The following is a 13,628-nucleotide window of genomic DNA, read 5'->3' as shown; positions in this document are numbered from 1 at the left end:
TGGCTTTGGCTCATGTCTAGGCATAAGTGTAAATGTGTTTGGTGGTGTGATTCAAGTCTCCAGCAAACAGGTGAGTTGGTTTTGTTCAAAACCACCGTATAATTCTGTGTGATTGGCACCTTTCACTTACAAGAAGCCTGAGCTGTATAGCCAGCAATGAATTAAATTGGCAAAGACACGAGGAGAGTTTGCATAGCAGTTCAAGGTTTATATTCTCTGATTTTTGTGAACCCAAACCCACAGCGGAATAGGAAGCAAGAGAATAAACTACCTACCAACATCTGATACTAAGAACAATGCCATTCTTCTAAAAACAAACAAAAATCCTTCTTAATGTGATAATCTTACAATAACCAATTATTTCAATGAATAAATGACACCAAGACAAGAAGTATCCTGGAGTCAGAGGCATGAACTTTTAGCTGTTAGGTCAATGGTAACATATCTTGTTTGAACAAGCCTGACAAAGATCTGCTGAGCAATATCCACTGGGGCCAACAGTGCTTGGCTGTCTGCATTGTGGTGGAGAGATAGACTTGGATAACAGTGTCACTCACTCCTCTGCTGACACTGGCCAAGCATAATGAAGCGTGGCCAAAGCCTTCTTCGGCCTGATGGCAAGAGTGAAATGCTGAAAAGACCTAAAAATGGCTGATATGGATGAATTAGAATGAAATGGTTGCAGTAACAATGATCTGAGACAGCATGTCCAGCGCTGAAGCCAACGTAGCCCCACTCCACCCCCCTCCTACCTCTTTCGTGGCCTAATGCTGCATTTTCATGTATGCTGCAAAAACTCAGGCAAGTACATCCAGCCCACAGCGGTGTCAAGGGATGTCTACACCGCAGACTGCAGCACAACACAGAGGTATCTGGATATGCTGAAAAAGAGCTAATTTGAGTGCCTCTGGCCATGTAACTGCAGCCTGAGAATTTGCTTTGCATAACTGGATTCCGTTGTTATTATTTACTAATGCTGGATCAACCCTGTAACGTTGTCAAGGTGTCTGAGGGCAGGGAACTGCTGACTTAAACACAGCGCACATCTGCTCCCCAAACTTCTGCAGTAAGAGCAGGCACAGTAGGTGAGATGGAGAGAAACAGGTTGAGCACAGAGAAACCAACTGAAGATCTGCACTACATTAGTTCTCTCAGGAAAATTCTTCTATTAAATCCAAATATTAGCCAAAAAAAAAATGAAGACAAAAGGCAGAAAAGAAAATCACATCCTTTTTTTCTTTCTGTTTTCAGGGAAAGTTTTTCCTGGCTCTGACCTGAAAATGGAGAATGGAGGTTTCATTGGATGCATGAACCCAAGCTATGAAGAGGTGTTTTCCTACGCCTTAAAACCCAGCCTGAGCTTTTCAGGGGCAACTGCTATTTCAAGTTGCCTCACAAACCTGATCCAGAGTGTATGAGTTTGGATCAGTAAAAGAGGCACTCCAATCTGTTTTCAGAGATCAGATCGCCAGATCAGCATCACATCTCTGGGACTAGGCTCTCTTCTTGGCTGTATTCTTCCTGCAGACCCATGAACTACAAAGCTGTGGGAGGCAACAAATCACCTTGTCCCCAAGGAGCTCCGTGTTGAACTGGGAAGCACAGATATAGCCCAAGAAAGGTTCACCCACAGGCCACTAGTAGCTTTTAAACCAGCTAAGGAACAGCACTTCCTCAGTCATTAGAAAGAGCTCAAAAAAAGCAACATAAGAGACGTTTTCTGAGCAAGTTGAGAAAGTATGAGACTGTAACAGACAAGTAGGATGCAATGGCTAAGGATGAATTCCAGGTTTAACTGAAGAAAGGGAGAAGTAAAGGGATACTGCGCAGCACAGCTCAGTGATGATAACAAATTAGTACAGATTAACACGTTTCACAGTTCCGAGGTGTTGGTTTGGTTTGGCACTATGACTGATCCAAAGAAAGAAATCTTAGCATGTTGTGCATATGGAATGTACTCAGGAGCTGAAGGGAGCCACAAAAAATAGACTGATACATCTCTATTTGTAACGCTAGCTGATGGTCGTTTCCAGTCCTTCTATTTCTCCAATGCACCATAGAAAATAGCTTTTAAATTCATCAGATCTTGGACAAGGTGCTTGGGTAACGTTCCAGCAAGTAGCCGTTTATTTTATAAGGGGATTTAAATATTGTAAAACAGAATAAAATGCAGGTGTTTGCATGGCAGACAAGTGGGCCTTGTGTAAGGTCTACAAAGATATGACTTCCAGATTACAAGGGCTTTGCATGGCTTGTGCTGCCTCGGTGGAGGTGGTGGGTTTTCAGATCAGGTAGTGAAGCATCTTCCTTGGGATGACAGGCTCCTGGATTCAAGCCTCTGCACTGTGTGCCCATCAGGGAAGCATACATAGCAGGACAGATGGTGGCTATATTTACATCTGTACAACCTTGCTATCTCTGGAATTGGTCTGAGGAAGTTCAGTCACCCGAATCTCAGTAATTGACATCAAATGTCTGCAGCTGCCATATATTCTGATAAGGATGGATTCTAGCACTGGAAACCCAACATTACTCTGCTATCCAGGCCTAGCTGAAGCTGCTTTTAATGGATGCTGGGATTTACCAAAGCAAGATCAGAAAAGAGGGCAAAAAATAGATCCACCAACTCTCACACTGGATTTTGATAGCACTGACAGAATTACAGCTGCCTCTTGGAAAGCTCCCCCAGCGATCAAACCCAAACCTTCTGGTCCATATGCAATCATTCTCCCCAAGAAGAGAGACTACATGGAAGATCTTACAACAAGGTTTAATGGTAATGAAACTTTACTACTAGTGGTGCTTTTTACTCCTGATTTATACCAGGAAGGTGAACAGATAGCCAAGGTAACACTAGTTAATTATTAAATATATAATCAGTGTAACCATGCCCTCTAGAGGACTAAGTTTACCTTAATGAAGTCAAACCCAGCCCTTGGGGCTGTACGCTCTTAAAATCTCAGGGAAAGGTACTATGGATGGTCACATTTCCCTTCTCCACCTGAGTGCAGATGGGAATTGCCATTTGCTCATTGGCGCTCCACCTTACAGTGGGTTGAATCAAGCCCCCAAAATGGCACTGACAGGTGGGTTTTCAGGTGTGTACCCACCTGGTGTCACTGCCAGTGGTTCACTCGGCTAAGCCCCACCCAGAGGCTGAAGGATTGATCCGAAGTCATATGCTCTACAGAAGAGAAGGTCACAGAAATTTGACAGTTTCGCAAGGCCTGGCCCAAACAAAAACGCTGAGTATTAAAAAACAGCATTCATTTTCTTACCTCATGCTTTCCACATCTTCCTTCCTTTCCTTTTTTCTGCATTTGCTGGCAACTTCCCCAACTCTGCTTGGTCAGTGCGGTTTACATTCCCAGTTGGCCCGAGCTGCAAAAATGAGAGTGAAATCAATCTACGTGCAGTCTGCTGGCCGTGGCCGGGATCACCCCAGTGCGCCTGGATGCTGGCAGTGGCATCAGCCAGCTGTGTTCCTGGGTGCTTGGTGCAGGCAGTGAAACTGCCCTGAAGGAGTGGGTAGGAAGTGAGTAGGGCAGGAGGCTGGGCTGCTTTGAGCCCCTTATGTCTGCTGCGTAAGCCACGCACCACTGTCCCCAGGGGTGCGTGAAACAAAATCCAGAAATGAATAGGGAGAGGAAGGTCAAAGCTATGAGCTAACAGAGGGAAACAGAAGGAAATTCTCCCTTATCTTCTTCAGCAAGCTTTTGCTGTTTGGGCTGGTCCATGGAGAGCTCCAGATGTTCCTCTGAATGTCCTGCACACCAGCCTTGGGAAGCAGCTCTAAAGCAGCAGGTCCTTTCAGGGTCTCCAGGGACAAAGCCCATACAGGTTGGGCCCCCACTTGCTCTCTACGAGAGAATATTTTGACATCTTTTTCTCAGCACCTTAGCTTGTGTCTCAGATTGTTTTCCCAAGAATTTAAGAGAAACATAAAGCAGATCACAGCTATATTTTGGTAGTTTTGGTGAGTAAACCCAAAATAGCTAGGAGGTGGGATTTTCAGTGCTAGCATCAGTAGCTTTCTTTTTCATTGAAGCCATTGGGATGTCAGACACTGAATATACTACAGCTGTCAGACGTTGGTTTTGAAATGCACACCACGAATGTTTTCATTTCATTTTTTGTTTTATTTTTCTTTCTTTACTCACAATTTTCTCTATTCTTTCTTTTTCCCTGACTTTTCTCGCAATACAAGAAAATGTGTTTTTTTCCCTCAGTTACTTCCACTCTGCTGACTTGGTTTCTTGCCTTCCCTTGGAAGCATTTAGGTGTCTCAGCAATGGAGAGGATGAATCAGTGAACACACAACAGATCTGGGAATACCCCGACAGCCTGTGGGGAGCAGAGAGGATCGCAGAGCCCTCAGAAACTGCTTGGCAGCCAAGGGTGATAACACTTCCCTTTTCTCTTTAAATTCTCATCATCAGGAAGTATTGCTGCTCTGAGCTGATGCCACCCTTGCTTTTAGATCATGCACCTCATGCTTCCCCGCAGCTCAGGGTTGGCTCCCAGTTACTGCAGATACATCTCTACCAGCAATAACCACACCTCAGGAACAGGCCAAGGTTTGCCAATGGCTCGGGAACTGGAAAACAGGACATCATTGGCTATAACATGGGAAATCTAACAGAACTATCGAGGTAATGCTGAGCAATGCAACACGACAATCAAACTGAGGAATTTGTAAGCCAAATTTGAGGTATAATCTTTAGGCACATAAGCACGGAGCTGTATTCTGTTGTGCTTGTCATTCTTTTTGAAGCATCTTCTAGAAAAGAAGAGTGAATGAACTGCAGGTCAGCGAAAACTGTTCCCCCAGCATTAAGTGTCCTGCGTCTTGGCCATGGGGCAGGGATGCACATCATTTTAAGCATTTTGAGTCATCCCATTGATTTCAGCCAGATTACTCATATGCTCAGTGAAAGCACAGCCCAAAGTAGTGTGTGGGATAAGCCTGCTTTATTTCTGAGAAACAGAAGAGCTGGTTCATGCTCTGAGTTACAAAAGCTCTCTCCATTAAGCTGATGGCATCTGTTTGTACCTCAAGCATTTGAAAACTGTTCCATGAAAATGCAAGTAGACTTACAGCAAACAAGTAATTTTTTCACCTACAATCAGTTGAATCTGAATCAAATGAATGGGCGTGTTGAAATGAAGAGCGGAAAACAAGAGCGAGTCGCATAAACTGATAAAGCTACCATTAGGATCGAGTAACATGCTAGACCTTTCTATGAAAGTGGGAAATATTTTTCAAATTCTGAATGCTTGACACAGTTGCAGTGAAAGACCTTCTCGTTTACAGCAAACTAAATCACATCATAAATGAAATTTAAAGGTAGTTAACAAAATAATCTTTATGTCAAATGAGTGAAATGTGGGTTTGCCATTTGAAAATGTCATTCTTTGGTTTTGTAGTGTCCTTTAAAGGCTAATCTAAAAGAAAATTAAATTAATCTCAAGCTCACCACCTTTAAATTGCAGAAGTGAAAACCTTTCAGGACTTGCCAATTACTTAGGAAACTTCGTAGCTGGATTATTCCCAAATTGCACACCCTTTATTTTAACCACTAAAGGCTAACACATGGTTTTGATGGGTCGTAAAAGAACAGGTTGCTTTTTCAGTACTGAAAGAAGCTGTAATTACTTCCCTTGTTTGGTGACTTCCTGATTTACTTAGGTTGTTACTGAGTGATACTATTCTGCTAAGGTAATTGGAGCTGCCTGAGTGAAGCTGATGACCTGAGGGAATGACCAGGGCTTTTGAGTCTAGGTGACTTGCACCTAATGAGTAAGAGTCCGGCTTCCCAGGAAAAGAGGACACTAAAGCTGCCTTAAGTGCTCAGCATGTGTACTTTCAAGGCTTATGTTTCACAGTCCAAGCAAATTATATTTCTATGATATTCAGAAGTTCCACATACAGATAAAATAAAGGTATTTTCTTCAGAAAAATATAAGAAATGCATCATCCAAGTAAAACTGAGATTCAGGTAGTTCTATAAATGATCAAATGCCAAAATACTAACACAAGGAAGTAACCAACAGTTGCTGAAATCAGTTCTTGTCTATAATACGATGGATAGTAAAATACAGTTGCAATGAATTACAATGAGTTACATTCTTCTATGAATTAAACTATTTAGGAGTTACATAGGGGACCAAACAAGTTCCCAAGGGCTAGCACCAACCCTGAGCCAGGCCCGGAGGAGGCAGCTGCAGGAAGGCAGGCTCAAGGTGACCGGCTGCTCCCTTCATAGATGAGACAGGCAAACATCCAACTTCTTAGCAGTGTTCCCTAGAAAAGGCATTTTTCTCAGCTTGCAAAGGAAGTGCCTGGGCTTAGCTGTAACTCCTTTTATTTTTTGCACATTTGTTCAGATGTGTGTTATATTATCTTTCTATTCAGAAGGAGGACAAACTTTGACTTGCTGCAGTTTTCTGAAGGTGAGATACATTATTTAAACCCGTGGTTATTGATTCAAAGTATATGAGAGCTCAGGTGAGTTTTCAAACTCGTGCTGGCTTGGCCCACTGTGCAACAGGCCAGTTGCAAACTGGCTTCAGTACACCGATGGGAGGAGGTTGAATTAGGAAACTGAGCATGGTAGTCCTCCATCATGAATCATACATAGCTTCTCTCTTCATGTTCCCTGTACAGTCTGGTGGAAGCATCCAACACATGCAATCTTGCAAGGGGTGTGGACACACACAGGTTTCAGTGAGATACACATAATTTATACCATTGTGTAAATTGAATTTACAGATTATTATAGCTGTCTGTTACTTCAAGAACAAAAGCTGACGTACTTTTACTCCAGGGTAAAGCATGCACGGGCAAATATCGAGGAGTAGCTGAGATGCTGTCAGCTAACACTGAATCTCATGGCGATTAAGCCATGTCAACAGAGTCAAAGCCTCAGCTAGAAGATAACAGATAAAGATGTGAACGTGCTAAGATAGAGCAGAGCCTAGGTCACTGACACATTCAGTAGCAATGGTCAAAACTCTGACCAGTGAAGTGTTTGATTATGACACTTCTTTAAAGTGGTGAGAATATGCTAATGCTTAAACAACCCAAACCATTTAGCATCTTAATTTCAGACATTATTTCAAGAGACATCTTGCCCCTTAAATCAAGATTCTGTGGACAAGCACATTTACAGCTAAGATTCTTCTACACCTGCAGGCACAGAGTCTAACATACGGCATCCAGATGTCCTGCATGGCTGGGAAAGGCATAGGGAGCGCAGCATCCTCCAGCAGTCACCACGAGGGCGCTCCTTGGAGAGACAGGTGCCTGGTTAATCTTTGCAAAGGTTCGCTCTCCCATCTTTTCTTTCCCAAAGTTCAACCAAAAACCTGTTTCAAGCAGTAGAAAACCTATCCACTTCAGTAAAGTTTCTTAATAGTATAAGCCTTCCTTGTGAAACAGAACCAAATTACATTTCCAGTGGCTGGTATACAAATTGGACGCCAGAATAGCATTGTGCAGCCTTCTACCTGAACCTCAGATCAAAATTAATGGTTGAAGAGAGGCCTCGTAGCACAGGGAATTGCAGGAGCCTTTGTTAAGCTAATCAACTGAGTAACATCATCATTAAGGACTTAAAGATGACTTGAAGAACAAATTATTAAAATTCATGATAGAATCTGTAATAGGAGAACAGAGGTACTACCGATGGTATTGCAATAACATTTATGGAGGGTGGGAGGTAGAGCCAGAAACCTGAACCTGAGCCTGGGAGGGCACACGTGTCTCTGAACACACACAGCTGAATGAAAGGGGAAATCCAGGAAAGCGATAATGCAGAGTCAGGCAATAAATTATAGCTTACAATGCTGTATGTCATGAAAAAAATCCCATCTATTGGTTGGATCAGACACAGTTTCCTTCCAGTGTGAAGCAGAAAGGCACATCCAACTCTGTATTCCCCCTGGGGCAACCAGGGCCAGGGCCAGGTCAACACCCAAACTCAAGCACACACTGATGAGAGGAGAGCAGTCTGCAGGGACAAGATGCCACCCATGCTCTCCAGTTGATCTAAACCAGCCATTTTCACATCTCACACTGATCAGACTCACAGAGCTCACTCTCACCGAGGCTCCCAGCCCAGCTGAGGGCTGCCCTGCAGGGTGACACCAGGGCTGTGGGGCAGCTCCTGCTGACACTTCACTTCAGTTTCTGTGCCCCCATCCCCCAGGCAAAGAGCAATTTCAGAATGCAACCTGCTGGGGGATGAAACATCAGCACCTGTGGGTAACAAGGGCAGAGACAGGGATCTGTAGGAGCACATCCAGAGGATGGACACAAAAATGATCCAAGGGATGGAACACTTCTCTCTGAGGACAGGCTGAGAGCTGGGGCTGTGCAGGATGGAGAAGGCTCGGGGGAGAGCTGAGAATGGTTTGTCAGTATCTAAAGGGAGTGTAAGAAGGAAGGGGAAAGACTCTTCTGCAGGGTCTGCTGTGATGGGATGAGGGGAAATGGTTTCAGTCGAAAAGAGGGATGATTTAGATTGGATATAAGGAAGAAGTTTTTTACAATAAGACTGGTGAGGCACTGGCACAGGTTGCCCAGAGGTGCGGTGCATGCCACATCCTTGGAGACTTTCAAGAGCAGGCTGGATGGGGCTCTGAGCACCTGATGGAGCTGTAGGTGTCCCTGTTCACTGCAGGGAGTTGGACTAGGTGACCTTCAAGGGTCCCCTCCAATCTAAATGATTCTATGAAGGGCTCAGAAAGGTTAAATCGTTTTGGATTATCTCTTCCAGTTGCTATAAAATCAACAGCTGAACTGATCAGCTGAGATGCTCAGCCATGTCCAAGGGTACTGGAAAATAAAACAGGTAAGCAGTTATCACAGAATCATAAAATACCCCAGTTGGAAAGGATCCACAAGGATCATCAAGTCTAACCCCAGGCTCCACACAAGACCACTCAAACCCAAGTTCTCCCTGAGCTGCTGCAGCTTGTGCCAAGGCAGTCTTTTTCCCTAACCCCCACCTGACCCTCGTCTGACACGGCCCCATGCTATTCCTGGGGTCCAGTGGACCCCAGCACTGCCCTATGCTCCCCAGTGAGGAAGTTAAGAGGACTTCATGGCCTGCAAGGAGACAGCCACCAGCAGCTGGCCGAGACTGGGAGCATGCATGGTACTGGGCTGGAATGATCCGGTGTGAGCCCTTCCCAATGCCCACAACTTAGCAGTGTCCTCCTCCCTTTTGCAACCCCCCTCCCCTCCCCCGAAGAAAAGACAGTGACTGCAGTATCCCTTGTGAGCTCCTCAGTGAGGGAACAGATGTTCTCAGCTTCCTGCCCACTTCCCCTACATAAAGGTCTGACAGGTCCACAAAGGTGGGAGATGATGATCAATAACTTTGTTTGTTCTTTTCCAGCAGGCAATGAGATAACATTTGCTGAAAAACAGATCAGTCATAAAAACAAGCAACCAAAAATACGAGTGAAACAGAACGGTCTTCATGTCTTAACTTTCCATATGTGAGTTCCTGAGTTCCCACTTGGGTAGTTATTATGATTATTATTACTACTATTACTGTAATAATAGGATTCCCAGTCGTGGAACAGAATCAGCACATGTGCAGAAAAGTAAGAATGGAGACACGAGGTGAGCAGAGCCAGTCAGAGGAGCAGACATTGCTTGGCCCACTTGCTTCTGTGTGCTGAGCAGCCATAGCCACGGTGTCTGCTGGGGAAGCTCCTCGAGGCCACAGCTGGGACACCTCTCCCAACGCACATGACTCCAGATCCTCTCCTGCTCCCAGATTATGACAATATCACTCATGGGTGTTAGGAGAAGGAGGTTCAAGAGCAGTCTCAAACTTCTTTGTGAAATGGCCCACGCATTGATTGCTACACCTTCGAAGATGGGCTTAAACGTCAGCCTGGAACCAAACACAGGTCAGCTTTCCCTCAAATTCTGGGTCAGCTTGGATTCGGCCTCTGTTTGCCCAGGAGAGGAGGACTAGCTGCAAACTTTGGATCAATATTCAACCCTTCCCAAGCTTACACGGGAACGCTCAGACCCATCTCTATTTGTCTTGGGTAGGGGAGTTGCTGTGATGCTATCTGCAGTGGAACTTTCCACTAGCAACAACACGAGAGACAAAGAGCTCATGCTTTGACCTTTATAAAACTATTCCTTAACAAAATTTACTCAAGTAAAGAATCCACAATCCTCTTTGGTTTTACTCATTTAATTGATACAGACATAAAATATTTTGCGTTGTTTTAATAATAGTTTGGTTTTCTGCTATTTAAAAAAAACTTCATTTCTCTGAACATATTTTTAGCAAAAATATTTTGCTTGAACTTTTTTCCTCTGCCTTCAAAGGCTGCTGCACAGTTCTGGGGTGCTAAATACTAAACTCACATTCTACCACTCCATCTCCTCCCATTTGGATGGTAATCACAGGATCTTGATGCCAAACTCTGGAAGATATTTTTTCCAGCAGCAGCATCTGGCTTCTTGGCAGACCCCGCGAGCAGTTGTGTTGGCAGCGGTGGGAGCTGCTTGAGTCTGTCATGTGTTTAGGCTGCTGCAGAGCTGTCTGAACCGCCCCGCTGCCTTAGACAGTATGTTCTCCTGACTTCCATTTAATTTTGATAAATTCGTGCTTTCTGTTGCCTGCCTGTTAATGCAACTCTGTAGAGCCCTAGAGGAGCTATGTGTAGCTGCTCTAATGGAGAACCATAAGGGAGGTTTGCGGAGGGCTTCTCAGCACACAGAGCCCAGCAGAACTCCGCTCCTCAGCGGGATCATCTTGCACGCCGCTGAACAGCAGCCACCTCGAGAAGGGCCGGCGTGAGCCGCTGGACTCGCAGGAGACCCGCGGGGTTCAGGCTCCTGCCACGTGCCAGGAACGCTCTGACTAATGCTTGTCACGAGAAGACCGAGGTTCCAGCCTGCACACTGACTCACACAGCTCTGCCGAGAAGCCCCTTTCTGCCTCCTGAGGATCTTCTGTGTTGGGTCCTGGGGAGGACACAGCAGGAGGGATGCGCTGCTCCGGCTTCACAGGCTGGCACTTGGAATCACGTCTTCCCTATGGCCAAGCTAAATGAACACAAACATTAATAAATGTATTTCCTACAATGCATGGGCTTAAACCTAATGCTTGGATCTGGAGAAAGTTGTATATGAAAAAAGAAAACACTATGTAGCTATAAATTCCCCAGTTAAGCTTGAATTTCTGTTTCATCCACTGAAAAACCCACCGGGGTGCTCATGCGACTCCTCGCTATGGTTCAGTAGGAGTCTTTTCTCTCCTTCCCTCATTGCTGGAAATCTTCTGAACTTCCAGAGAGACACGTTTCTTCAGATACGCTCTGTTCCTCCCGAGGCACCTCTTGGACCCAGAGCCTCCCAGTGGTATATTGCTGAGATTCAAAAGACCAGTGCATCTGAGTTAGTGCATTTAAACACTTAGTCCAGAATACCAGCTGTCCTTGCTTAGCTCTAGAAATAAAGACATCTCAGGCAGGGTCAGGTAAGATCCTGGCTGTGAGAGCACACAGAATTTGCTAGCAGCTTTCCAAGGGGGAGAAGGTCTCTCCAGGCTGCAAAGGTGGGCTCAGATCAGCCCACACCGCCTCGTTTCCTGGCAGCCACAGTCCACGCACAGCTCCAAGCTGACAGACTCCATTTTCATTAAACATAAGAAAACAACCACACGCGGGGTTCACTGTGCCAGCTCTCAGACAAGACTCTTCTCGGGTCTCTGAGGCTGGCCTCAGCTCCAAGGAGCAAGCATGCTCCATGACACCAATCGCCAGCTGTCAGGGCAGGAAGCGCAGAGTGCTCCACGTTGCTGAAATGCAAGTCGCAATTTTGACGTTCTTCCTTAAAGTTCTGATTTGCCCATTTATCTAAACACATCTCGGTGACCTTCAGAAATACGCTCTTTAATGCAGGAAGAGTAACTTTGCTAGAAACTGAAGCTGGATGTCTGAGAGCACAAGGTCTCCCTAAAGCCCTGCCCCTAAGGGAGTGCACTGCAGCTACTACAGTGCAGCCTTCAGTTAGATCTGACCTACTTTCTGCTCCTGCTACAGCTAACGAGGAGTAAGGCCAGAATCGTGAAACAACCAAGCATATCTCAAAGCCTCTTGCCTGCACTTACCCTTACCACATTCCTGGGAGGTACAAGTGGAGGATGTACAGAAAGGCAGCATGCTTCCCTTTGGTTTCATGGGGAATTTGTGCTAGCAAATAACTGCATCCAGGCCCTCTGTCTGCCCCCCAGCACCCACCTCACATGGGCTGCTCTCCCTCCTGCTCCCCTTGCCGTGCTGGGTGAGCTTCTTCCCAACAAGGGCTCCTGTGAGCACCATGGTGATCACGTGGGTGTCTTTCTGAGAAATCCTGAGTACAAATGAGAGAGCATTTCATGATTTCATAGCCTTAAAAGCCACGGCTGTCACAGATGAAAAACAGCTCCGTAAACCAAGCACTCTGTTCTCCTGTGCCAGTATAAAGCTGATTCCTGCAGGAATTAGGCAGAGGCCAACGGGTACACGTGACTATCACTGTGGGTCACGGTGTGGTGTCCCAAAGACTTATTTTGGTAACTGGATTTAGCTGCCCTGGCCATCACTCTCTGTTGCTGGAACCACGAACAAGCCAGATTGTGAAACAGTTTTGTTTTGTTTACATTCCTAGGCCACTCTGAAGACCTGCTGCCACTCTGAAGACCTGCTGCCACTCTGAAGACCTGCTGCCACTCTGAAGACCTGCTGCCAGGAGGCAGCACTGCCAGCCAGCAGTTCCAACTGCCCCATTTCCCTGTGCAAGGTGGGCAGATGGGGACTGATAAGCTCTCTGTTATGTCAGCAGTGGCCCCACCAGTCATATGGCACTGGAAAAGAGTGTCTACGTGGGTGCTTGGCATCAGTTCCCAGCCAAAGGGATGAAGCAGGCTCTCAGTGACTATCTCTGACCAGGGTCCACCCACCTGGCAGCCTGGGCAGCAGGAGCTCTTCAGGCTTCTACCATTCAACTGCGAACATGAAGGTTGACTGGTTGCAACTCAAGTCTGTTTTAACTTACAACTGCCCTTTGGCTTTGTCTGGCCTGTTATCTCAGGTGTCCCAATGAGCAGCAGCCTTGGACAAAATTCACTTGCAAAGGTGAGCAGAAAAGGAACACTGTGAGAATAAAGCCAACAGTGGTTTGAAATCATACAGTGTGCACGGAGACTGTCTCACAGATTGTGAACATGCAAGGGACACTGATGCCCTTGGACAAGACCAACCGAACCCTCGGCAGCTTAAGCCCGCATCTCCCGAGGTGTATCTGCAGGTCCTTCAGTGTCAGTTGAGAAGCTGAAGTTCTGAGGTCAGGGCTGTGAGAGCTGCCTGCTCAGTGGCCACAGCAGGAGGATCTCTGGCTTTGTGCTTCTCAGGAGAAAGTCTGTGGCCCAGCACATGACGAGAGTATCTATCTCAAAAATGCTCTTACAAGATCTAACTAAGATCATGCTACTCCAACCCCAAAGCTTATTTATATACAGAGCCATCTGAAAAGCTACTTGTGGTTTGACAAAGCCTTTAAGAAGAAAACAAAACAAAAGTTTGGAAACAACCTGCGCTGCTTGTTTACT

The 13,628-nt window shown here is 45.7% G+C and overlaps 1 long non-coding RNA gene across 3 annotated transcripts in view; it reads right to left on the bottom strand.

The window, feature by feature from the left end:
* LOC136047666 (uncharacterized) overlaps nucleotides 1-12,387 on the bottom strand; it is a 31,389-nt gene extending 19,002 nt beyond the window's left edge. The window contains exons 1-4 of one of the 3 annotated variants that reach the window (XR_010622116.1): nucleotides 12,280-12,387; nucleotides 4,490-4,597; nucleotides 3,279-3,381; nucleotides 3,110-3,184 (exon numbers count right to left, since the gene is read on the bottom strand). This is a non-coding gene — a long non-coding RNA (uncharacterized LOC136047666). Of the gene's footprint in view, nucleotides 1-3,109; nucleotides 3,185-3,278; nucleotides 3,382-4,489; nucleotides 4,598-12,279 lie in introns of those variants that run through there. The other 2 variants (XR_010622114.1, XR_010622115.1) reach the window with 2 other exon arrangements.
* Between the last annotated feature and the right edge of the window lie 1,241 nt (nucleotides 12,388-13,628).

This window comes from Cyrtonyx montezumae, unplaced genomic scaffold (assembly GCF_038088225.1).
Source record: "Cyrtonyx montezumae isolate F1298 unplaced genomic scaffold, pur_monq_1.0 scaffold_18, whole genome shotgun sequence".
In the NCBI taxonomy this organism is placed as follows: domain Eukaryota; kingdom Metazoa; phylum Chordata; class Aves; order Galliformes; family Odontophoridae; genus Cyrtonyx; species Cyrtonyx montezumae.
This window is presented reverse-complemented; position numbering and strand designations above follow the sequence as displayed.